The sequence below is a fragment of the Thalassophryne amazonica genome, chromosome 13, assembly GCF_902500255.1.
Source record: "Thalassophryne amazonica chromosome 13, fThaAma1.1, whole genome shotgun sequence".
In the NCBI taxonomy this organism is placed as follows: Eukaryota; Metazoa; Chordata; class Actinopteri; order Batrachoidiformes; family Batrachoididae; genus Thalassophryne; species Thalassophryne amazonica.
Window position 1 is genome coordinate 95,933,705 of NC_047115.1, and position 24,976 is coordinate 95,958,680.

At 44.4% G+C, this 24,976-nt stretch overlaps 1 protein-coding gene across 2 annotated transcripts in view; it reads left to right on the plus strand.

The window, feature by feature from the left end:
- The first annotated feature begins 11,785 nt into the window (after positions 1 to 11,785).
- The window catches only part of LOC117523314 (zinc finger protein 3 homolog), a 30,303-nt gene continuing 17,112 nt past the window's right edge, over positions 11,786 to 24,976 (plus strand). Inside the window, exon 1 of one of the 2 annotated variants that reach the window (XM_034184801.1) lies at positions 11,786 to 12,137. The gene's annotated coding sequence lies outside the window, so the exon portion shown is untranslated. The remainder of the gene's footprint in view (positions 12,138 to 24,976) is intronic. The other variant, XM_034184800.1, reaches the window with a different exon arrangement.

Sequence of the window (24,976 nt, forward strand, 5' to 3'; positions counted from 1 at the left end):
CTGGCCCACTGCCACTAGAGGGCGCCCTCCTGGAGTGCGGGCTCCAGGCACCGGAGGGCGCTGCCGCCTTACAGGAGCAGCCAGGATGACAGCTGCCACCCATCACTGGAGACAGCTGATCCCAATTAACAAGGAGGTATATCAACAGGACGGCATCTCCACCTCATTGCCGAGATATCGCCTTACCAAAGAGGTAACCATCTCAGCCTGCACACACGTGTAACTTAATTGTATTCTCGTTTGATTATCTGTAGGACAGCTGACTACTAGACAACATTCGGATAAGTACTCACCTTCCTACATTGTTGTTGACGAGAGGTGGAGGTGGACTCTCCACCCTCCGTGTTGCTGGGTGCAGCCGCATCCACACCTGACTGGTTCTGTTTCTTGCCAGCAGTACCGGATCCGACGGGCGGAGGCAGTGGCCACCTGGGAATTCGGGACTTGGCGGCTCCAGTATTCCCGGGGTTCGGTGGCAGAGGAAATCGGGTTGGTTCCGGTTCGACTTGGACAGACGTCTCCTATCGTCGAGCCTGCCCACACGACACCGTTGTAATTGGACTCCATTTCAATATTGTAATCGGTTGTATTTGTTGTGCCTGTTTCACAGCAGTAAAAGCAGTGTTATTCGACTCCTCCATTGTCCGTTCATTTTGCGCCCCCTGTTGTGGGTCCGTGTTCCTACACTTTCACAACAGGTCTGTTAGAAAACTATCTGACCTTTTTATTTTTTTGCAAAAACTATATGGATTTGAATCATGTGCGCTTGCATCAGCCAAGCTTGAACCTTTGTGTGCATGTGTGAGTTTTTTCACGCCTGTTGGTTGTGTCATTCGCAACCGACAGGCAGGTATAAAGTTTTGCATTAATGTTATCTTGGTTCTTCCGGGTGGTTCTATGGCAACTGATCCAATCCCAAGCAAGGACTATTTGTATATAAAATGTATTTCCTAAAATGATACATTTTGGGTTTCAAATGAAATTTATGTAGCTTTTTACCCCTCGAAATCCTCAAAAAGCTTCTGCTTCGGGGGCTTTGCCCCCCTAAGCCCCCCATGAGGGCATTGCCCCTCGACCCCACCAGAGGCCCTGCGACCCACTGGACCCCCAATCAAGGATTTGAACCCCCCTTTCACATTCCTGTATACAGCCCTGTTACTGTAACAGTAATTAATCAGTGTTTCATTAGTTTTTACTGCATAATGTGAAACTGTTGAAAGGACAATAAACCATAAACACCGTCTGACATAAATATGTAAAGCAGACGTATCAGTTATGTTGTTAGATCAAAGTCCTTCATGAACAAACTGGACTCTGGGGGTGTTGGTGTGTTGACATGTTTAAACACTTGAACTCTGGTGACTTGATTTGGGGGACATCATTATAGGTAGAACAAAATGATCAAAAATGGTGAGAGTTGTGTGTGCTGCCTTGGTGTTTGCCTGATCCTGTCTTTCTCTTGCTCTCTGACTTCCGGGTGGCGTGCCGTGGAGCTGATCACTGCACCTGCAGCTCATCAGCTCACCGACCTACGAGGTCTGTTAGAAAACTATCCGACCCTTTTTATTTTTTTAAAAAACTATATGGATTTGAATCACGTGGGGTTTTTTTTTTTGCCAGCTTGCACTTCGGCCGAGACGGACGCACTTTTCTCTTCTCCCTCCCTCCTTATCTTTCCTGCTTCTGTGGCATGTTGTCTGTGAGGCTGCAGCTTTGCTCTTCTGGGAAAACGACAAAAATGGATCTGTTAAAGTGGTCTCTGAATGCAATTGACACTATTTTTTCTACAAGACATTCGGGGGTGGAGGACCCGACCTGTCCTGCCGGGACGCATGTGATGGGTTACGTGATGGACTCGTGGAGGAGATGGCAGGTTCATGTGCCTTTACATGCTTTCTGTGGAGGACGTCGAAGATGTGTATATATTCGGCTTGGTGGTGACCGGCTTTCTGCTGTGTGGAGCGGGCATGGCGCTGGTTTACCGGATAATCAAGAAAGTGGAAGCAGCTTTGATTGGTCCTTCCAGGCTGCCCTACATGATGATTCGATTGGGAAGGCAGTGGCTGCGCAGTCGGCGGGGGTTAACCGCGCGTTGGAAAACATCTCGAGCAGAATCGCAGCCCTGGAAACCCGCTTTGACCGTCTGTGAAGACCACATTCTACATTCAGATGCATTGAGAGCCACTCTGTTCTCAGAACTGTGGAATCTTTTCCGGCATCTGCTAATCTGGCTATTTCATTTGGCCTCCCTAACACAGCTGCACTTCAAGATCGCTGTGATAAAACCACCTTAGAAGATCAACACTTAAGCCTCCCTCGCTGGTCTTCCCCCCTCCCCTCAGCTTCTCCAGCTCTGACGTTGACTGTGACAGTGGACTGCTCGGGGCTGAGCTCCTCCCCTCCAGGACTGTCGGACAAGGCCGTTGACGGTGCCAAATAGGCTGCCTCCGGAGTGTTCTGATAAACTGGACCTTCAAATCTTGGTTGTCATCCTGCGTCCTTGTTTTGTCTGTGTGATTATTGTTTTTCTGTGCTGATGGGGATTTTTTTCCTCATTGCTGCTGTGTAATGCAGCGGCTATGAGGGTTTTTTTTTTCTCCTTTTGCCTCGTGTTTTGCTTTTCAATATATGTTTATGTACCGGGCCGGCCTGTGTGTTGTGTGTTGTGTGTGTGTCGTTTGTTATGGGTCGGTCTTGGTTTGATCAACCCTGCTGTTGCCCAAGGCAGGGATGTACATCTGGAGCTGGTCCCCGGGCGCCTAATGGCGACTTCTGCTCCTACTGGCAATTAGGATGGTTAAATGCAGTAGACACATTTCATTGTGCAGGGAACATGTTCTTCTGTGCATATGACAATAAAATTCCTTTGAATCCTTGAAACCATGACAGCATCATGTGTTACTAATGTAATCTTTGTGACTGTGGTCCCAGCTCTCTTCAGGTCATTGACCAGGTCCTCCTGTGTAGTTCTGAGCTTTCTCAGAATCATCCTTACCCCACAAAGTGAGATCTTGCATGGAATCCCAGACTGAGGGAGATTGACAGTCATCTTGTGTTTCTTCCACTTTCTAATAAATAATCATAACAGTTGTTGTCTTCTACCAAGCTGCTTGCCTGTTGTCCTGTAGTCCATCCCAGCCTTGTGCAGGTCTACAGTTTTGTCCCTGGTGTCCTTAGACAGCTCTTTGGTCTTGGCTATGGTGGACAGGTTGGAGTGTGATTGATTGATTGTGTGAACAGGTGTCTTTTATACAGGTAACAAGTTCAAACAGGTGCAATTAATACAGGTAAAGAGTGCAGAATAAGAGGGCTTCTTAAAGAAAAATTAACAGGTCTGTGTGAGACAGAATTCTTGCTGGTTGGTAGGTGTTCAAATACTTATTTGCAGCAGTAACATACAAGTAAATTATTTTAAAAAATCATACATTGTGATTTCCGTTTTTTTTTTTTTTTTTTTTTAGTTTATGTCTCTTACAGTGGACATGCACCTAAGATGTTAATTTCAGACCCCTCCATGATTTCTAAGTGGGAGAACTTGCAAAATCGCAGGGTGTTATACTTATTTTCCTCACTGTATATATATATATATATATATATATATATATATATATATATATATATATATATATATATATATATATATATATACGAGGTCTGTGAGAAACTATCCGACCTTTTTATTTTTTTCAAAACTATATGGATTTGAATCACGTGTGATTGTATCAGCCAAGCTTGAACCTTCGTGCGCATGCATGAGTTTTTTCACGCCTGTCAGTTGCGTCATTCACCTGTGGGCAGGGTTTGAGTGAGCACTGGTCCACCCCCCTTGTCGGATTTTTATTGTCAGTGAAATGGCTGAGAGGCTGCCGCTTTACTCCATGAAATTTTTTTCAGCAACTGTTAGAGACAGCCAGTTGGAAACCATTCAAAAGATTCAGATGGATTTCGGTGGCGATTCTGTCTGCGTCACACGGATTAAGGAGTGTTAAAACCTTTTTAAAGATGGCCCACAGCGGCGGAGGGCGCGCAGCGCTCCGAGCGGCCATCGACAGGCTGGAACGACCAGATCATTTCTAAACTGAATGCTGTGTTGATCCGGGACATCATGTGACTACCACAGAAATGGCAAGAGAGCTGGACATAGCACTTTTTGCGGCACATTCCACTGTTACTGTTGTGTGAGCCGCTGAAGAGGAGGTACTGCTGGCCCACCACCACCAGAGGGCGCCCTGCCTGAAGTGCGGGCTTCAGGTACGAGAGGGCCCTGCCGCCTTTCAGGAACAGCTGGGGTGACAGCTGTCACTCATCAACTATGACAGCTGTCACCAATCTCCTCGTCATCAGCCACACACACAAAAGCCAGACGACATCTCCACCTCGTCGCCGAGATATCATTTGCCTTTGGAGGTAAAACTCTCAGCCGTGTTCAGTAGGTGCTACTGGTATTGTTTTTGTGTTCCTGTTTTGGAGGTGGAGGTGTCTTACCCACCATTAAGGAACTGACACTGCTTATATTTGTTGGGTGTACCCACACCCACACATAACTGTTTCTGCTTCCTGCCAGCAGTACCAGATCCGACAGCCGGAGATGGTGGCCACCTGGGGACTCGGAACTTGGCGGCTCCAGTATTCTCCGGGTTCGGTGGCAGTGGAAATCGTGTGGGATCCGGCTCTTCTCTGGACGGACGTCTTCTATCCTCGAGCCTGCCCACACGTCACCTTAGTACATTTGACTCTGTCCAAATTCTGTATTTGTCTGTATTTCGTTGTGCACGCTTCACAACAGTAAAGTGTTGTATTTTTGGCTCATCTATTGTCCATTAATTTACGCCCCCTGTTGTGGGTCTGTGTCATTACACTTTCACAACAGTTATAGGAGAATTTGTAATGAAAGACGTGCGGAGGATTTCGCGCGTCGGCCCACCTCTGTGTTGGAAACCATTCGTAAGATTCAGACGGCTTTCGGTGGCTTTTCAGTCGAGTATCCGAGAAATTGTTTAACAGCTGGGCATGTTCCAACTTGTGGGACTTCCAACACGGAGGTGTTGTTTGTCTCGCGCCATGAGCGGCTGCGGATACTTTTTCTCACAGACCTCGTGTATATACACTCAACAAAAATATAAACGCAACACTTTTGGTTTTGCTCCCATTTTGTATGAGATGAACTCAAAGATCTAAAACTTTTTCCACATACACAATATCACCATTTCCCTCAAATATTGTTCACAAACCAGTCTAAATCTGTGATAGTGAGCACTTCTCCTTTGCTGAGATAATCCATCCCACCTCACAGGTGTGCCATATAAGATGCTGATTAGACACCATGATTAGTGCACAGGTGTGCCTTAGACTGTCCACAATAAAAGGCCACTCTGAAAGGTGCAGTTTTGTTTTACTGGGGAGGGATACCAGTCAGTATCTGGTGTGACCACCATTTGCCTCATGCAGTGCAACACATCTCCTTTGCATAGAGTTGATCAGGTTGTCAATTGTGGCCTGTGGAATGTTGGTCCACTCCTCTTCAATGGCTGTGCGAAGTCGCTGGATATTGGCAGGAACTGGTACACGTTGTCGTATACGCCGGTCCAGAGCATCCCAAACATGCTCAATGGGTGACATGTCCGGTGAGTATGCCGGCCATGCAAGAACTGGGACATTTTCAGCTTCCAAGAATTGTGTACAGATCCTTGCAACATGGGGCCATGCATTATCCTGCTGCAACATGAGGTGATGTTCTTGGATGTATGGCACAACAATGGGCCTCAGGATCTCGTCACAGTATCTCTGTGCATTCAAAATGCCATCAATAAAATGCACCTGTGTTCTTCGTGTTGTGTGTGGGCCGCCGGAAGAGGAGGTACTGCTGGCCCACCACCAGTGGGCGCCCTGCCTGAAGTGCGGGCTTCAGGCACGAGAGGGCGCTGCCGCCATGGACACAGCCGGGGGTGACAGCTGTCACTCATTACCTCTTGACAGCTGTCACCCATCTACTCAACATCATCTCACTCCATAAAGAAAGACCAGACGTCATCTCCACCTCGTTGCCGAGATATCATACTTCATTGGAGGTAATATCCTCAGCCGTTTGTGTTTTTTGCAATATATCTGTATATTGTGAGTGTTTGCAGGAGTACCGGTTCCTTTTTCTGTGGAGGCTGAGTGAGTGCTGGACGGCACTCTTTTCCCCTGAGGAATCACTGCGGTACTCTGCACCATATTGAGTGAGAGGTGGAGGTGGCATTCCCACCGTTGTTGTTACTGGGTGTACACACACCCGCACTTGACTGTCTTTGTTCTTCGCCAGCAGTACCAGATCCGACAGTCGGGGACGGTGATCACCTGGGAATTCGGGACTTGGCGGCTCCAGTATTCACCAGGTTCTGGGGCGGCAGAAATCGTGTGGTTCCGGCTCTTCTCAGGACAGACGTCTTCTATCCTCGAGCCTGCCCACACGTCACCTTTGTGGATTGACTGTAATGATATTCTGAGATTGTCTGTATATTCGTTGTGCACATTCACAACATTAAATTGTTACCTTTTGGCTCATCTATTGACCGTTCATTTGCGCCCCCTGTTGTGGGTCCGTGTCACTACACTTTCCCAACACTTCGTCCATAACAGACGCCTGCCCATACCATAACCCCACCGCCACCATGGGCCACTCGATCCACAACAGTGACATCAGAAAACCGCTCACCCACACGACGCCACACACGCTGTCTGCCATCTGCCCTGAACAGTGTGAACTGGGATTCATCCGTGAAGAGAACAACTCTCCAACGTGCCAAATGCCAACGAATGTGAGCATTTGCCCACTCAAGTCGGTTACGATGACGAACTGGAGTCAGGTCGAGACCCCGATGAGGACGACGAGCATGCAGATGAGCTTCCCTGAGACGGTTTCTGACAGTTTGTGCAGAAATTCTTTGGTTATGCAAACCGATTGTTTCAGCAGCTGTCCGAGTGGCTGGTCTCAGACGATCTTGGAGGTGAACATGCTGGATGTGGAGGTCCTGGGCTGGTGTGGTTACACGTGGTCTGCGGTTGTGAGGCTGGTTGGATGTACTGCCAAATTCTCTGAAACGCCTTTGGAGACGGCTTATGGTAGAGAAATGAACATTCAATACACGAGCAACAGCTCTGGTTGACATTCCTGCTGTCAGCATGCCAATTGCACGCTCCCTCAAATCTTGCGACATCTGTGGCATTGTGCTGTGTGATAAAACTGCACCTTTCAGAGTGGCCTTTTATTGTGGGCAGTCTAAGGCACACCTGTGCACTAATCATGGTGTCTAATCAGCATCTTGATATGGCACACCTGTGAGGTGGGATGGATTATCTCAGCAAAGGAGAAGTGCTCACTATCACAGATTTAGACTGGTTTATGAACAATATTTGAGAGAAATGGTGATATTGTGTATGTGGAAAAAGTTTTAGATCTTTGAGTTCATCTCATACAAAATGGGAGCAAAACCAAAAGTGTTGCGTTTATATTTTTGTTGAGTGTACTTGGTGTGAAGTCCAGGATGCAATAGATGAACTTTCTAATAACAAGGCTACCGGCTCTGATAAAATAACAGCAGAACACCTGAAATATGCTAGCCCGAAAGCTGCTGTCCTGTTGGCCCTCTGCTTTACCAGGTTTTTGACCCATGGATTTCTTCCTGACTCCTTAATGTCTGTCACTTTAGTGCCTGTAATTAAGGATAAGGCTGGTAAAGTTGGGAGTCTGGACAATTACAGGTCAATAGCTTTAGCAAGTGTCATATCTAAAGTTTTTGAAAATATACTGCTGGATCGCCTGAGCCATTGTATAAGTACATCTGACAATCAGTTTGGATTTAAATCAAAGTTGGGGACTGATTTATGTATTTACATCTTGAAGGAGACAGCACAGACATATCTTAGACAAAACTCATCTATGCTCTTAGGGTTTATTGATGCATCCAAAGCGTTTGACAGAGTGAATCATTCAAAATTATTTGTAAAACTAAAGCAAAGGAATGTGCCCGATAGTATTATAAGAATACTTGTTTACTGGTACTCTTGTCAGAAGATGCAGGTTAAGTGGGGAAGTACCATCTCAGCCTCTTTTGGTGTCAAAAATGGCATCCGCCGGGGGGGGGGGGGGGGGGGGGGGGGCTGTTGTCTCCTGCTTTATTTAATCTGTATATGGATGAGTTGTCCAAGCGCTTAAATCACTGTAAAACAGGTTGTATGATTGGTAACAAACTGATCAATCATTACATGTATGCCAATGATCTGGTCGTCCTTTCACCAAGCAGTGCTGGTTTTCAACAGCTGCTGAATGTCTGCTCGGATTATGGGCTTGAATGTGATATTAAGTATAATGCAAAAAAGAGTACTGTACTTATTTGTAGATCCAAAGAGGACAAGGACCTTTGTTTTTCAGACTTTTAGTTGTCTGGACAAATACTAAGAGTCTGTGGTGACACGAAATACTTGGGTCACTTTATAACAGATAAGCTTTGTGATGAGGATGATATCAGTCGCCAGCACCGAACACTTTATGCCCAAGCCAATATTTTGGTGAGAAAATTTCACATGTGCACAGAAAATGTAAAAATCCAGTTGTTCAGGACCTATTGCTCACCACTCTACACAGCACCATTGTGGTGCAAATATAGGAAGACAACATTACAAAAACTTAAAGTTGCCTATAATGATGCTTTTCGCATCCAGCCTAGGTTCAGCAGTGCCAGCCTGCTGTTCTGTCTGGCACGTGTCAACTCATTTGATGCGCTGATGAGAAATTTAATGTACAGATTTGTGTGCCGGCTAAATAATTGTAAGAAGTCCCTTGTACAGACTCTGGTGAGCCCCTATGTCAGTTCTGTGCATTACCAGTCAGCTCTGTGGAAGCACTGGTACAACAGGCTTTTATAAACTGTATGTTTTGTGTGTTATTGTCTGTATTGTATATATTATTATTTTATTTTATTTTAATTTTTTTAATTTTTTATGGACTTCGAGTTTGAAATAAAGTATACTACTACTACTACTACTACATGTACATACACATATACATACACATACATATACATACATACACTCATACACATATATACCTATACACATACACATGTACATATACATGTATATAAACATGATTGGGATGGAAAAAGAGATAGGAGCATCTTAATGCGGACATATTAATAGTGGACATATTAACATTGCACGTGATTTGTGGACATATTAACATTGCACGTGATTTGTGGACATATTAATATTGCACGTAATTTGTGGACATATTATTGCATGTGGTTATTTCACAGTGTTATTGTTCAGTCTGACAGCAGCAGGGAGGAACGACCTGTGGTATTGTTCCTTCTTGCACTGAGGGTGCCTCAGTCTGTCACTGAACGAGCTGTTCAGCTCCACTACAGTCCGGTGCAGAGGGTGAGAGGAGTTGTCCATGATGGAGTTGAGCTTTGTTAACCCCCTCCTCTCTGCCACCTCCTCCAGAGAGTCCAGAGGACAGCCCAGGACAGAGCTGGACTTCCTGACCAGCTTGTTCAGTCTCTTTCTCTCCCGCTCTGTGCTGCCTGGGTCCCAACAGACGACAGCATAGAGGAGAGCAGAGGCTACGACAGAGTTGTAGAAGGTCTTAAGCAGTGGCCTGCTCACTCCAAAGGATCTCAGTCTCATCAGGAGGTGGAGGCAACTCTGACCTTTTTTGTACAGGGTGTCAGTGTTGTGAGTCCAGTCCAGTTTCTTGTTGAGGTGAACACCCAGGTATTCAAAACTGTCCACAGTCTTTATGTCCTCCCCCTGGATGTTCACTGGTGGCTGAGGTGGTGGTTTCCTCCTGAAGTCGATCACCATCTCCTTCATCTTACTGGTGTTGAGACACAAGTGGTTGCGCTCACACCAGTCCACGAAGTCTGTGATGACCGACCAGTACTCCAGCTCATTCCCCTCAGACACACGACCCACAATGACGGAGTCATCAGAGAACTTGTGGAGGTGGCAGCTGTCCGTGTTGTAGGTGAAGTCCGAGGTGTACAGGGTGAAGAGGAAAGGTGAGAGGATGGTGCCCTGGGGGGCCCCGGTGCTGCATCTTACCATTTCAGACTGACAGCTGCATGTACTGCGGGCAGTCAGTGAGGTAGTCGATGGTCCAGGCGGCGAGGTGTCCATCCACACCTGCGTCCTCCAGCTTCCCCCGCAGCAGCGCCGCTCTGATGGTGTTGAAAGCACTGGAGAAATCAAACATGACTCTCACAGCGTTCCCGCCGGTCTCCAGGTGGGTGAGCACTCGCTGCAGTAGGTAGATGACAGCGTCATCTACCCTGATGTTGGGCCTGTAGGCAAACTGCAGTGGGTCCAGGGTGTCGCTCACCACGGTGCGGAGGTGAGACAGGATGAGCCGTTCCATGGTCTTCATGAGGTGGGAGGTCAGGGCAACTGGTCTGAAGTGGGCTGGTTCCTTGGCGTGTGGTGTTTTGGGAACCGGGACCACACAGGAGGTCTTCCACAGGGTGGAGACCACCCCCAGGCTGAGGCTCATGTTGAAGATGTGGCTGAGGACCTCACAGAGCTCATCTGCACAGGTCCTCAGCAGCCTCGGGGGGATCCCATCAGGTCCTGCTGCTTTCCTCTGCTTCAGCCGCAGGAGCTGGCCTCTCACCTCAGTCGGCGTTACAGTGAGGGGGGAGGGAGGGGGAAGCTGAGGTGGGCTGGTGCTGAATACAGTCCCGGGAGAGGAGGGACAAGGTCTGGGGTGCAGTGGAGGTGACTGGGGGGTAGAAGGTGGGGGGTCAGAGGGACTGGAGGGCTGGCTGCTGGAGACATGTGGAGAGCCGGGAGCAGGCAGGGGGGCAGGTGTGGAGGAGCCAAAACAGTTAAAGTAGCTGTTTAGCTCCTCTGTGAACCGAGAATCTTCATCTGCAGTCCTGCTTGCACACTGCCCAAATCTGGAGGCGGTCTTGAGGCATCTCCACACGTCTCTGACGTTGTTCTGGGCCAGCTGCTCCTCCATCTTCCCTCCATACACCTTCTTGGCTGCATGGATCTTCCACCTCAGCTGCATTGTCCCCCCAGTTGTAAATGGGTACAAGCTTGAGAGTAAGTAACCTGTGGTGGACTGGTGTCCCACTCAGGGGGAGTCAGGGACTCTCTTCTGCATCAGTCAAGGATCAGCACTGGCTTGATGGGCTTCTGGACCTGTGTAGGACATGTCTTGTCCTGGATGTTGACACCGATATGCTCCTTTATATCTCAACAACATGAGATTCTGTTGATCCCGAGTGTTGTGGACTCTTTTGACTGTGACCTGCTGGAGGATCCCCTGTGTTTCCTTCCAGGGCTGCAGCCAGTGTGGGCTGCTGTGTTGTCCCTTCAATCCCTTCAATCACAGTGAATAATTGCATCTGTCATCTTATAAGTTCTTCCTGATTTGTCAACAACATCATGAGTGCACACGCCACTTTTTTCAAATCAAAAGTCTCGGAGATGAAGGCTAACCAGATGAATGGAGAATTTGTTCAGGATCTGCAAAGGGTAAATGCAGCAGTTCCTGCTCCAGCAACACCAACGGTTTTAGCTGGTTGACCTGACAAATGTTTTCTTTGTACTCTAGTGCACCAAAAAAAAGGGTTTGTAGATTCCTTTAAAGGTAAAATCACAGGCTGTGAGTGGGCGCTGGCCAACATGTTAAAACATTTTGCTGTAATTCACGGTTCGTTTAAATTCCCTATCCTCACTCCAGCCACGAGGTGGCAGTAATCAACTTTCAGGCCGGATGTTTTCCTTCTGGAGAAACAAAACGGATGAGTGGTTTCCTGTTAGCTTTGAAGCTGTAGCTAGTTAGCTGGAGATGTTGAACAGCCTCATGTGAAAAGCTTAATCTTCACTCTGTAAACCGCGAACATATTTCTTAAAGGGCCTCCAAAAACAGGCAACAGACCGCAAGAAGGACGAAGTTCGAGCAAAAAGTCCAACAGCTGAGAAGTTTGAAACAGCGGCTAACTGCTGCTAATGAAGAGAGATTTGAGTTACTATGAAAGAAAATAATCGAAGAGGACCAAAAAGAAACCAGTGTTTTAAAGAAGAGAAGAAACGACTCAAAGTCCTGGATGTTGTTTTCATGCCTGAGGTTCGCTGAAACAGAGCAGGTTTGTTCACTACATTTTATTTTAGTCAAAAACTGTGAAAAAGCCAATTATCTAATTATACACTTAATATAAGACAGAATATCTTGAGTCAAATTTCAGTAAAATATAATTACGTTTTTCAAGTTAAAAACACTAACAAGCAGATCTGCCAGTGGAAGAAACAAGTACAATTTTTACTTCAAAATTCACTCATTTTGAGTTTTATTTTTTGGCTAATCTGTAATATATTTTACAAAAAACCACAGCAACGTAACAATCTGATGGTAAGTCAAAAAAGATTTTTTTTTTCCCCAGGTATGACTAATACAAGATGTTTACAGGGCTTTCATTTAAGATGTCACATACTGACATTACCTCGTACCCGACATGTATATTCTCTGTGTTATGTGTCGGACGCGGTCGGAGCACCGACCCAGCGTTTGACAGGACCCAGCATAAAATAAGCAGAGCACGGTTCAAAAGATAACAGAATTTAATAATCATAGTGAGTTTAGTGATAAACAACCAAAAATGACCGCGGTCTGGTGAGGTGAAAACACGGCGCGCTCTCAGCAGCGCAAACGGTCCGGAGCCACAGCAGTTCGGACCCAGGGACCCCGCCGACACCCCCCAGGTGGCCGCGACAAACCAAGTCTGTGAAGAAAGAAAATATGAGGTGAGTCCAACACTCTCCACCCAGAGAGACACAACTCAAAAGGTGCATACAATCAGCAAACACTTCCTGGCTTAAATATATATCAGCTTCTCACCCTGCAGGCACAGAACAACTCAGTTCAAATCTCCACTGCAGCAGAAGCTGATTAGACTATTAGCATAACGTGACAGCTCACTAACACAAGGTGTGAGGGACACCAAATCCACTGTCATTACTTCATAAAAGTCACCAAAACCAAATTACCTCAGGAAGTGTGCTGAAGAGCGTGAGACCTCACCCAATCCTCCTTCACAGACTGTGGCGTCAAACCTGGAGCGGTCTCTGCGTCCGTAATGGTGAGATTGTTCTCCCAATGCTGATCTCACACGTCTGCTCACAAGGTCGAGTCTCTGGCAATCACACACTGTGCATTCAAGGTTTAAGTGCAGCAATCTCTGATCAAGACAGAATACACCACAGCTGTGAGTCCTGATGACCTGCACATGAAAACAAGCCTCAGGTGTTCAGGGTGAGGTCCTAATACTCAGCCACTCAGTCCTGAATGCATACCACCTGGTGGGAGAAACAAAAAAACAAAAACCAAGTCAGCCAAACACCCCAGCACACAACACTCTGTCTGCACATGCACAAAAATAGAAAGTTTCTTCTGTACCACAGAACGCCATATGAGAACTAGAGTCCACTGACACATGTCCCCATAGACATTATAAAGAGTAGACGCATCGACCGCTACTGCCTATTGGCGCTGGCGAGCTGTAGGGCCACCATCAGACCGGTCATCTGACCCGCTCCACTCAATAACTCTCTGAATACTAAACTGATTTTCACATGTTTTTTTTTTCTGCAAACATCACATGTAGCTATGATACAGGACAAATGGTTTGTCCCATTTTAACATTCATAGTGGGATTAACGGTAATAGAATATTCTGATATAACCTAAACTGTAGACAGGTATTTTGCAAACACTGGAATCACACACATTACACATATATAAACACACAATAATATATGATCGAGAAGCAGATAGTGGCAGTAAAGTCAACTATTTTAGTAATTTGAAGAGGCAATATATGATTAGGCTATATATAAATATTTGGATATATAACAGAATTCTGACTAATTATATAATATTCTAATTATTAATAATTACAATATATAATACTGGAATATTACTAATTATACTGTCATTATATTTCTATATAAAACAACAATAGATATGTTATATATCAGAGAAAATGAAAATTTATATAAATCAGTATCAATATAATTTTTACATACACACACACACACACACACACACACATATATATATATATATATATATATATATATATATATATATACACACATTCACACAGTGGGGAAAATAAGCGTTTGACCTCCTGTCAGTTTTGCAGGTTTTCCCACCTACAAAGAATGTAGAGGTCTGTAATTTTTATCGTAGGTACACTTCAACTGTGAGAGACAGAATCTAAAAAAAACTAAAATCCAGAAAACCATATAATAAGCATACAATAAGATACATACAATAAAATTCATACAATAAGTATTTGAACACCTACCAACCAGCAAGAATTTTGGCTCTCACAGACCTGTTAATTTTTCTTTAAGAAGCCCTCTTATTCTGCACTCTTTACCTGTATTAATTGCACCTGTTTGAACTTGTTACCTGTATAAAAGACACCTTTTCTCACACTCCAGCCTGTCCACCATAGTCAAGACCAAAGAGCTGTCTAAGAGACACCAGGGACAAAACTGTAGACTTGCACAAGGCTGGGATGGACTACAGGACAACAAGCAAGCAGCTTGTTAGAAGACAACTGTTCTGATTATTTATTAGAAAGTGGAAGAAACACAGGATGACTGTCAATCTCCCTCGGTCTGGGATTCCATGCAAGATCTCACTTTGTGGGATTAAGGATGATTCTGAGAAAGCTCAGAACTACACAGGAGGACCTGGTCACTGACCTGAAGAGAGCTGGAACCACAGTCACAAAGATTACATTAGTAACACATGATGCTGTCGTGGTTTAAAATCCTGCAGGGCAGCAAGGTCCCCCTGCTCATGCTAGCACATGTCCAGGCCCGTTTGAAGTTTCCAGTGACGATCTGGATGATCCAGAGGAGGCATGGGAGAAGGTCATGTGGTCAGATGAGACCAAAATAGAGCTTTTTTGAATCAACTCCACTTACCATGTATAGAGGATGAGAACAACCCCAAGAAAACCATCCCAACCGTGAAGCATGGGGGTGGAAACATACTCTGGGGGTGCTCTTCTGCAAAGGGGACAGGACGACTGCACCATATTGAAGGGAGGATGGATGGGGTCATGTATTGCAAGATTTTGGCAAACAACCTCCTTCCCTCAGTAACAGCATTGAAGATGGGTCATGGCTGGGTCTTCCAGCATGTCAGTGACCTCAAACACACAGCCAGGGCAACTAAGAAGGGGCTCTGTAAGAAGCATTTCAAGGTCCTGGAGTGGCCTGGCCAGTCTCCAGACCTGAACTCAAAAGAAAATCTTTGGAGGGAGCTGAAACTCCAAACCTGAAAGATTTGGAGAAGATCTGTATGGAGGAGTGGACCACAAGCCTTGCTGCAGTGTGTGAAAATTTGGTCAAGAACTACAGGAAACATCTGACCTCTGTAATGGCAGACAAATGTTTCTGAAGCAGTTGTTAAGCTCTGTTTTTCTAAGGGGTCAAATACTTATTTTATGCAATAAAATGCAAATTAATTATTTAAAAATCATATAGTGTGATTTACTGGATTTTGTTTAGATTCTGTCTCTCACAGTTGAAGTGAACCTACAATAAAAATTGAAGACCTCTCCATTCTTTGTAGGTGGGAAAATCTGCAAAAATGACAGATTCAAATACTTATTTCCCCACTGTATATATAGGGTGTCCCAAAAAATAGACATTTAAAACACTCTGACACTTAAATGCTACAAACTTAATCACTTATGTTTCTTTTTTACTTGCAGATACCCTGAAGTTTATGTTGATGCCAAGCAAGACACAGGAAAATGCCAAGATTAACCATACTACAGCAAACAAAAATTATTGAGTTTTGGCACCAGACCAAGAGTGTCAAACAGGTGCAGCGACTTTATGCTAGACTGACAAAATGCAGGGCCAATATTGACATTGGTATGAAAAACTTCAACCCTTCAGCTTTCTATCCAGCCATAGATTTATTTCCTAGACATATGCTTTGACCATTTTTTTCATTCATCGTTAGTGGTTGGGTGACTTCCTGACTCTCTCCAGAGCCTTCTTGTCAGCCTGAGAGCAGCTCCTGTACCACACCAAGATGTTGTTGGTGAGGACGCTCTCTACAGAACACCTATAGAAGGACAGCAGCAGTTCCTGGGACAGGTTGACCTTCCTCAGTGACCTTAAAAAGTACAGACGCTGCTGTGCCTTTTTCACAAGGGGATTGGTGTTGGTGCCCCATGTAAGGTCCTAAGAAATGTATGTTCTCAGGAACTTGAAGTCACTGACCCTCTCTACGGTGTCTCCCTGAAGGAGAAGAGGTGGGGGGTACCCCTCCTCCGCCTAAAATCTAGCACCAACTCCTTTGTCTTTGAGGAGTTAAGTGCCAGGTTATTCAGGGAGCACCAGGTAGTGAGGTTCAGGACCTCCTCTCTGTAGACTGTCTCATCGTTGTTGTGAATCAGCCCAACCACAGTAGTGTCATCCACAAATTTGACAAAGATGTTGCTGCTGTGGGTTGGTGCACAGTCATGGGTGTACAAAGTGTACAGCATGGGGCTGAGCACACAGCCCTGAGGGGCCCCAGTGCTCACTATATTATATATATATATATATATATATATATATATATATATATATATATATATATATATATATATATATATATAATATAGTGTATCAATATCCTTCATATCAGGTCAGAGGGGGGAAAGAGTTCCAAGACTGTACAAAGCAGAAAGAGAGAATAAAATGCAATGTAAATGTAAATTTTCAAATTAACACAAGAACATGATGTCCCGCCTCAAACCATATTTACACATGTACAAACTTGCTTGTGAAACTTTTCCAGTTAAAAGCCCTGATAGAGGACTACATACACAGAGCTCTCTGCAGCTCTCGGCACCTTATTATAATAATGATAATAATAATAATAATAATGCATTATATTTGTATAGCGTTTTACACAGCGCTAAAAGACACTTTACAGAACAGAGAAAATAACAAAGAATAAACAACTTTATTATAGAAAGATAAAAAAAATTTAAATAAACAAAAATATAAAATCAAACCTTCACTGTGCCTTGTGAAGGAATGACTATGATGACCGGTCCAAGATGGCGGCCGCGTTTCTTGCGCCTCAACATTGTGGCATCTACTCTTTATAATGTCTGTGCATGTCCCGGCAAGGGGGTGTGGTCTCCATTTTGGACCAGAGCAACTCAGTGGGCAGCGCGCACTGATGCTCAATGAGTTTCGTCAATAAACTGGTGCAGAATACTGGAAAGCTGTGCAAAAGCCACAAACGGAGGAAGAAGGGTAGTGTTAGTTTTGTCACCCATTGTTCAATTTAGTCTTAAGCCGCGTTCACACCGGGTATGACGCGAGCGACAGCAGCGACAGGTTGCCATGCAATCCCTATGGAAGGAGGCGTTGTGGCGCCAAGCCACGCAGTGCAACGTGATGGACGCAAATGAAGCAACACGAGTGAAGCAATTTTGAGCGATTGGCGCGTTTGTGGCGCAATATTGCATCGCATCACGTTGCCCCCCCCCCCCCCCAAGTTGAAAAATCTGAAATTTTTCATCTTGTCGCGCCGCGATGACCAATCAGGGACTGGATACGTAGTGAAGTGGAGATGTCTGGAGTTTGACTGAGTTCGATGTGAACATGTCCTGTCTCTGGTAGCAGCCTGTGAGCTGGACTTATGTCCCTTTTGTCCTTTATTTCACAGTTATGACAGTTTGGGGGGAGAGCGAGCAGCAGCCCCACAGCAGGGGGAGGGGAGTTTTTTTTTTCACGTGCGCAAGTGAATCGTCCGTGAAGATTATTTTATTTATTAATCAATCAATCAATCAATCAGTTTTTTTATATAGCGCCAAATCACAACAAACAGTTGCCCCAAGGCGCTTTATATTGTAAGGCAAGGCCATACAATAATTATGTAAAACCCCAACGGTCAAAACAACCCCCTGTGAGCAAGCACTTGGCTACAGTGGGAAGGAAAAACTCCCTTTTAACAGGAAGAAACCTCCAGCAGAACCAGGCTCAGGGAGGGGCAGTCTTCTGCTGGGACTGGTTGGGGCTGAGGGAGAGAACCAGGAAAAAGACATGCTGTGGAGGGGAGCAGAGATCGATCACTAATGATTAAATGCAGAGTGGTGCATACAGAGCAAAAAGAGAAAGAAACAGTGCATCATGGGAACCCCCAAGCAGTCTACGTCTATAGCAGCATAACTAAGGGATGGTCCAGGGTCACCTGATCCAGCCCTAACTATAATCAATCAATCAATCAACTTTTTTCTTATATAGCGCCAAATCACAACAAACAGTTGCCCCAAGGCGCTCCATATTGCAAGGCAAGGCCATACAATAACCATGAAAAACCCCAACGGTCAAAACGACCCCCTATGAGCAAGCACTTGGCCACAGTGGGAAGGAAAAACTCCCTTTTAACAGGAAGAAACCTCCAGCAGAACCAGGCTCAGGGAGGGGCAGTCTTCTGCTGAGACTGGTTGGGGCTGAGGGAAAGAACCAGGAAAAAGACATGCCGAGAAGGGGGGCAGAGATCGATCACTAATGATTAAATGCAGAGTGATGCATACGGTGCAAAAAAAGAAAGAAACAGTGCATCATGGGAACCCCCCCACAGTCTACGTCTAAAGCAACATAACCAAGGGATGGTCCAGGGTCACCCGATCCAGCCCTAACTATAAGCCTTAGCGAAAAGGAAAGTTTTAAGCCTGATCTTAAAAGTAGAGAGGGTATCTGTCTCCCTGATCTGAATTGGGAGCTGGTTCCACAGGAGAGGAACCTGAAAGCTGAAGGCTCTGCCTCCCATTCTACTCTTACAAACCCTAGGAACTACAAGTAAGCCCGCAGTCTGAGAGCGAAGCGCTCTAATGGGGTAATATGGTACTACGAGGTCCCTAAGATAAGATGGGACCTGATTATTCAAAACCTTATAAGTAAGAAGAAGAATTTTAAATTCTATTCTAGAATTAACAGTGCTGAAAAGAAACCTGGGGTTGTTCTTATTTTCTTCAATTAGTGATGAGTAGAAAGATGTCCTAGCTTCACGGAGGGCTTTCTTATAGAGCAACAAACTCTTTTTCCAGGCTAAGTGAAGATCTTCTAAATTAGTGAGACGCCATTTCCTCTCCAACTTACGGGTTATCTGCTTTAAGCTACGAGTTTGTGAGTTATACCACGGAGTCAGACACTTCTGATTTAAAGCTCTCTTTTTCAGAGGAGCTACAGCATCCAAAGTTGTCTTCAATGAGGATGTAAAAGTATTGACGAGATACTCTTGCTCCCTTACAGAGTTTAGGTAGCTACTCTGCTCTGTGTTGGTATATGACATTAGAGAACATAAAGAAGGAATCATATCCTTAAACCTAGTTACAGCACTTTCTGAAAGACTTCTAGTGTAATGAAACTTATTCCCCACTGCAGGGTAGTCCATCAGGGTAAATGTAAATGTTATTAAAAAATGATCAGACAGAAGGGAGTTTTCAGGGAATACTGTTAAGTCTTCTATTTCCATACCATAAGTCAGAACAAGATCTAAAATATGATTAAAGTGGTGGGTGGACTCATTTACTTTTTGAGCAAAGCCGATAGAGTCTAATAATAGATTAAATGCAGTGTTGAGGCTGTCATTCTCAGCATCTGTGTGGATGTTAAAATCGCCCACTATAATTATCTTATCTGAGCTAAGCACTAAGTCAGACAAAAGGTCTGAAAATTCACAGAGAAACTCACAGTAACGACCAGGTGGACGATAGATAATAACAAATAAAACTGGTTTTTGGGACTTCCAATTTGGATGGACAAGACTAAGAGACAAGCTTTCAAATGAATTAAAGCTCTGTCTAGGTTTTTGATTAATTAATAAGCTGGAATGGAAGATTGCTGCTAATCCTCCGCCCCGGCCCGTGCTACGAGCATTCTGACAGTTAGTGTGACTCGGGGGTGATGACTCATTTAAACTAACATATTCATCCTGCTGTAACCAGGTTTCTGTTAGGCAGAATAAAGCAATACGTTGATCAATTATTATATCATTTACCAACAGGGACTTAGAAGAAAGAGACCTAATGTTTAATAGACCACATTTAACTGTTTTAGTCTGTCGTGCAATTGAAGGTGCTATATTATTTTTTCTTTTTGAATTTTTATGCTTAAATAGATTTTTGCTAGTTATTGGTGGTCTGGGAGCAGGCACCGTCTCTACGGGGATGGGGTAATGAGGGGATGGCAGGGGGAGAGAAGCTGCAGAGAGGTGTATAAGACCACAGCTCTGCCTCCTGGTCCCAACGCTAGACAGTCACATAAGCTATAAGCTATAAGCTTTAGCAAAAAGGAAAGTTTTAAGCCTAATCTTAAAAGTAGAGAGGGTGTCTGTCTCCCTGATCTGAATTGGGAGCTGGTTCCACAGGAGAGGAGCCTGAAAGCTGAAGGCTCTGCCTCCCATTCTACTCTTACAAACCCTAGGAACTACAAGTAAACCTGCAGTCTGAGAGCGAAGCGCTCTATTGGGGTGATATGGTACTACGAGGTCCCTAAGATAAGATGGGACCTGATTATTCAAAACCTTATAAGTAAGAAGAAGAATTTTAAATTCTATTCTAGAATTAACAGGAAGCCAATGAAGAGAGGCCAATATGGGTGAGATATGCTCTCTCCTTCTAGTCCCCGTCAGTACTCTAGCTGCAGCATTTTGAATTAACTGAAGGCTTTTTAGGGAACTTTTAGGACAACCTGATAATAATGAATTACAATAGTCCAGCCTAGAGGAAATAAATGCATGAATTAGTTTTTCAGCATCACTCTGAGACAAGACCTTTCTGATTTTAGAGATATTGCGTAAATGCAAAAAAGCAGTCCTACATATTTGTTTAATATGCGCTTTGAATGACATATCCTGATCAAAAATGACTCCAAGATTTCTCACAGTATTACTAGAGGTCAGGGTAATGCCATCCAGAGTAAGGATCTGGTTAGACACCATGTTTCTAAGATTTGTGGGGCCAAGTACAATAACTTTAGTTTTATCTGAGTTTAAAAGCAGGAAATTAGAGGTCATCCATGTCTTTATGTCTGTAAGACAATCCTGCAGTTTAGCTAATTGGTGTGTGTCCTCTGGCTTCATGGATAGATAAAGCTGGGTATCATCTGCGTAACAATGAAAATTTAAGCAATACCGTCTAATAATACTGCCTAAGGGAAGCATGTATAAAGTGAATAAAATTGGTCCTAGCACAGAACCTTGTGGAACTCCATAATTAACTTTAGTCTGTGAAGAAGATTCCCCATTTACATGAACAAATTGTAATCTATTAGACAAATATGATTCAAACCACCGCAGCGCAGTGCCTTTAATACCTATGGCATGCTCTAATCTCTGTAATAAAATTTTATGGTCAACAGTATCAAAAGCAGCACTGAGGTCCAACAGAACAAGCACAGAGACGAGTCCACTGTCCGAGGCCATAAGAAGATCATTTGTAACCTTCACTAATGCTGTTTCTGTACTATGATGAATTCTAAAACCTGACTGAAACTCTTCAAATAGACCATTCCTCTGCAGATGATCAGTTAGCTGTTTTACAACTACCCTTTCAAGAATTTTTGAGAGAAAAGGAAGGTTGGAGATTGGCCTATAATTAGCTAAGATAGCTGGGTCAAGTGATGGCTTTTTAAGTAATGGTTTAATTACTGCCACCTTAAAAGCCTGTGGTACATAGCCAACTAACAAAGATAGATTGATCATATTTAAGATCAAAGCATTAAATAATGGTAGGGCTTCCTTGAGCAGCCTGGTAGGAATGGGGTCTAATAAACATGTTGATGGTTTGGATGAAGTAACTAATGAAAATAACTCAGACAGAACAATCGGAGAGAAAGAGTCTAACCAAATACCGGCATCACTGAAAGCAGCCAAAGATAACGATACGTCTTTGGGATGGTTATGAGTAATTTTTTCTCTAATAGTTAAAATTTTGTTAGCAAAGAAAGTCATGAAGTCATTACTAGTTAAAGTTAATGGAATACTCAGCTCAATAGAGCTCTGACTCTTTGTCAGCCTGGCTACACAGATGTATAATAAAACAAATGTTGACTGGTTTATAAACACAATTATGACAGAGTTTGTGGGAAGAGTGAGCAGCAGCCCCTGCAGGGGCAGTGGAGTTTTTTTTTTTATTGTTTACATGTGCGCGCGTGAACGGGACAGGAAGTCCTCAAACTGGGTCCTGCAGAGGTGGAAGGACCGCTGAAAGTGGCCGTCATCCAGACGCAGCTCCTGCAGCAAATAATGAAACTCCCTGTGAGGATGTTGTGAACCCAGGGACGGCACCGCTGGCGACATTTGTCAGCTTTCCACAACAATTAAGATCACAGCAACTTGCTCCATGTGATCAAGGTCTGTCATGTTAACTTGACTGACAACCGGAGCCAGCAAGCGGAATGGAATCTTCTCCTATTTGCTGACGCACTGGGGCGAATTTTCACAGCGAAAGCAGAACGACACACCGGGCGATGGTGGCGGACGTGAATTTGTGGCATCTGGTTGCGCCCGGTGTGAATGTGGCATTATAGCCGAGCAGATTCAGAGGGATATAAATGTAAACTTTGGCCCCGGCCTCCCCTACAATACTCGCGCCTGGATTGCTGCTGCGTGGGTGTGGTATCAGAGTGGAGCACTGAGATTTTTGACACCGGGAAAAGTTCTCCCCCAGGAAATGGAGGACGTCTCATTTTGGGGGAAAACAGCTTTGGTCGGTTGTAGTATAACTTTTTCCGTGACTTTTGGGCAATAAACTGGTGTAAAGCATCATGTCTGTGTGCCAAATCTGAGGATTTAGAAACCACCTTCAGTAGAATTTTCAAAGCTGAATTTATTCAGTACTATAGAAAAAAGGATTTAATTAATGTGGACCATGTGGAATTAATTTAATGCACTCTGTGTGCCCAGTCTGGATTGTGCCTTCATGTCAGCACAATTTGGAAGCTGGAACACATCAGATCTGTTTAAATGTTCAGCTCTAAAATAAAATAATTTTGTAGCTGATTACGCATTTACTTTCAGAACTATTGGCTGATGAAACCATTTGCTCATAGAATCAGAAATTGTTTATAGCTACAGGTGTATATATATATATATAGTAATGGCTTGATGAGCAGTGCAGTGCTGAACACAGCTGCTGAGCTGCTGATTTATCACAGCTGGAACAGATCAGATCCGTGCAACTTTCAACACTAATATTTCGGAATGTGCAGGTGTCAGTTTAATACTTTCCTTACATAATTTAATGTAAATTCATTTTACTGGCTCGATATTCAGGTCAGAACGGTATTTTAACATATATTTTGCAAGCTTTTTTCCATGTGTGTTCACTCACGTATCTGCATTGAAAATGCACATGAAACATTCAACATCCGGGCACTTCTGTTGTGAAAGTGTAGAGACACGGACCCACAACAGGGGGCGCAAATGAACGGTCAATAGATGAGCCAAAAAATAACAATTTAATGTTGTGAATGTGCACAACGAACATACAGACAATCTCAGAATATGATTACAGTCAATCCACAAAGGTGAAGTGTGGGCAGGCTCGAGGATAGAAGACATGTGTCCTGAGAAGAGCCGGAACCACACGATTTCCGCCGCCACCGAACCCGGTGAATACTGGAGCCGCCAAGTCCCGAATTCCCAGGTGATCACCGTCCCGACTGTCGGATCTGGTACTGCTGGCGAAGAACAAAGACAGTCAAGTGTGGGTGTGTGTACACCCAGTAACAACAACAGTGGGAATGCCACCTCCACCTCTCACTCAATATTCTGTAGAGTACCGCAGTGATTCCTCAGGGGAAAAGAGTGCCGTCCTGCACTCACTCAGCTTCCACAGAAAGAGGAACCGGTACTCCTGCAAACACTCACAATATACAGATATATTGCAAAACACAAATGACTGAGTCTATTACCTCCAAAGAAGTACGATATCTCGGCAACAAGGTGGAGATGACGTCTGGTCTTTATGGAGTGAGATGATGTAGAGTAGATGGGTGACAGCTGTCAAGAGATAATGAGTGACAGCTGTCACCCCCGGCTGTGTCCGTGGCGGCAGCGCCCTCTCGTGCCTGAAGCCCGCATTTCAGGCAGGGCGCCCACTGGTGGTGGGCCAGCAGTACCTCCTCTTCTGGCGGCCCACACAACAACTTCATCAGTATTTTGTGCTGTTAGGAGGCGTCATGTTGCTGTCCATAAAGGGATATTCACATTTAGTAGGCAGCATTGGGATTGGGGACTCTGGTTCTCACATTAGGCTCTGTGGGGAATTCCATAATGAATATTTTCTGTACATTTTAAAGGTGTCTGCATGAACTTTTGAAAAGACTAGACGTTATCTTGGACTGTGGGTGATGCATGCGCATGTAACATGATTGATGATGTCCCGTGACATGTCTTGTTAATCCCTTCAGAGTTGTTATCAGGTTACAAGAACAGCGTTTTTAGAAGTGTTTATTTCTCGCTTACTTTTACATAATTTATGAGAACCATATTAGATGTACACTGAAAAGCAGTTTGAGTGTTTTCTGCTATGTCGGCTTAGCAGCTAGAGAGAGACCAGCCAGTGATGTCACAGTGCCGCTCTACTCTGATTAGCTGTCATTGTGACCTTCCCACAATACCTGCACAAGTCTGGGGAAGCTCCCACATGGTCTGTGACGTCACTGTCATCGACTGTATGGGTCTCTACCGTTGCTGCTATAAGTAGTTTAAGGCTGTCTGTTCTTTTGAATATTTACCCTTCAGGGGAACTTTTTAGAATTTTTTTTCTAGACAGTGTGAATTTTGATTGTGTTGGTAATAGGGCTGCTCGATTATGGAAAAAATCAGTATCACGATTATTTAGGTAAATACTGAAATCACGATTATTCCAACGATTATTATTTTTTAG